At 43.4% G+C, this 2,122-nt stretch overlaps 1 pseudogene; it reads right to left on the bottom strand.

Moving 5' to 3' along the window:
* Positions 1–357: 357 nt before the first annotated feature.
* On the bottom strand, positions 358–1,788 carry LOC118980731 (40S ribosomal protein S28-like; annotated as a pseudogene).
* Between the last annotated feature and the right edge of the window lie 334 nt (positions 1,789–2,122).

The following is a 2,122-nucleotide window of genomic DNA, read 5'->3' as shown; positions in this document are numbered from 1 at the left end:
ACATCACTTAAACTTACCCATTTTTCTTTTTTATTGCATTTACTAGGGTGAAATTGGTTAACAAAATTATATATTTCAAGTGTACAATTTTACAATACATGATCTTTATATTGTATTGTGTATTCACCACCCAAAATCAAGTCTCCTTCTACCACCATTTATCCATACTTTACCTTCTCCTATCTCCCCACTCCTTTTCTCTAGTAATCACCACACTGTTGTCTGTGTTTCTGAGTTTTTTTGTTTGCTTAATCCCTTCACCTTTTTCTCATACAATATAAATGCTTTATTAGCAATCAACATATCATCCCCCTGGGCCATGAGGTCTATTCAGACATCCAAGAGCAAGATCCAAATTCAACACACCCTTCAAGCTTCTTGCTCTGACTTAAATAAGGTGAACCTGTAGCTTTCATGCATGGGACATTTCACATTGGAAATGATGGAACACTTCATGTCATCCCTGAATTCCACATGCACTTGCTTGTACTGTCCCTGGGAACTGGTTCGACCCAGCACCTTGGAGACTCTGGCTAGCTTGATAGGTTGCAAATGACTAGTGTCCTTGATTGTGGTGCAGTGGCGGTCAGGCAGAAATCCTTTCACAATTTGTCTTATTCTCCTTATTTTATTTATCTGTAAAATATGAATAACAATAGTACTTGCATTATGGGGTTACTCTGAAGATTACATGAGGTAGTCTCTGACATACAATTGTAACTTAATGACTATTAGTTTAGGATGAGAATCCAAGACAGTAGTGGAGTATGTGGTAGGTATGTTCACCCCACCCCCAGGACTAAACTGTAATTATAAGTAAAATATGGAACAATAAACCTGAATAACCAACTGAAAACTAGCTGAAGAGAAGTCTTACAACCAAGAACTTATAGAAGAAGCCACACCAAGACTGGTAGGAAGGGTGGAGATATGAAAAGGCTTGACCTTGACCTCACACCTATGAGCAGTGGCTGAGAAGTGGAATGGATATCTCAGCTAAAAAGGTTTCACCTTTGGAGAATAGGGTTTCAACAACATGCCAGGGCCCCTGGCTCAGAACACCAGTGACTGGAAAAGGTGCTTACATAACACCTGTTTATGAAAATGAGCAAAGATTCTGTCTCCCAAGGAGAGATGGGAGTCTGCTAGAAACCCAGGCATCTTCTTATAAGACCAGCATACAAAATCTTGTTCATAGCCACTCACTCGGGGCTCCAGCATAGGGATGAAAGAGCAAATTAGAGTCATGTGAGGAGATATTTGGGTTTGTGGATCTGGAGAGAGATACGAAGGGACAACTGCCACATTTCCTGGACTGAGTCCCTCTACCAAACAGCAGATGCCACCTTTCTTGGATGGATAACTCCCCAGCCTATAGCATTAGCCTTGAGGAATGTAATGCCTTCCCCTGATGGACTTCCTACCACCCCACCCTGTAGAGATCATGCCCTGGGGAGAAGTCAGCTGCCTGGGCATACTCAGTGGGTGTCAGTTACTGAGTTGTGTGGCTCTGGGTCATTGACTATTCCCCTCACCTTCCCATAAATCTGACCTACACCTACCACTCAAGGAAGGTCCAGTAGCCCCAACCTCTGGACTCTAGGTAGCACAAACCTCCTGACTTTTGGCAGATTCATGTTGCTGAAACTTTGCTTCCCAGGAGGTCTAGGCAGAATCTGGGACAGACTGAATTGTATGGCTCTCAAATGTGGGGTCATTCCTCCCACCTTCCTGTGAATCTTCCCAGTACCTGCCCATTATGTGAGATTCACTAGCCTCAACCTCCATGTTTCCAGAACATCTCTGCCAAACTGCAGCTATTCAGAAGGTCCAGGAACAGTCCAGGGCAGACTGATTTGTGTGGTTCTAGGATATGGTCATTTTTCTCCCATGTTTGACTTTTGCAGAGACCTTCCTTAACATGGACAAATCTTGACCTATTTTGGCCTAGTAAACTCATTTGGCCTCACCATGAAGACTCCATGAAACCGCACTCCACCACAAGGGTCTTTAGGCACCCAGCAGGTGGCAGTTGGACTTGGTATACCCTGTATCTTTTGCTGAGTGGCCTCAGACAGAGCACTGGCATTGAGTATGAACCTGTATCAATCTGATGAAAACT

The sequence above is a fragment of the Sturnira hondurensis genome, unplaced genomic scaffold, assembly GCF_014824575.4.
Source record: "Sturnira hondurensis isolate 20B ecotype Veracruz unplaced genomic scaffold, ASM1482457v3 Scaffold0023226, whole genome shotgun sequence".
Classification (NCBI taxonomy): domain Eukaryota; kingdom Metazoa; phylum Chordata; class Mammalia; order Chiroptera; family Phyllostomidae; genus Sturnira; species Sturnira hondurensis.
This window is presented reverse-complemented; position numbering and strand designations above follow the sequence as displayed.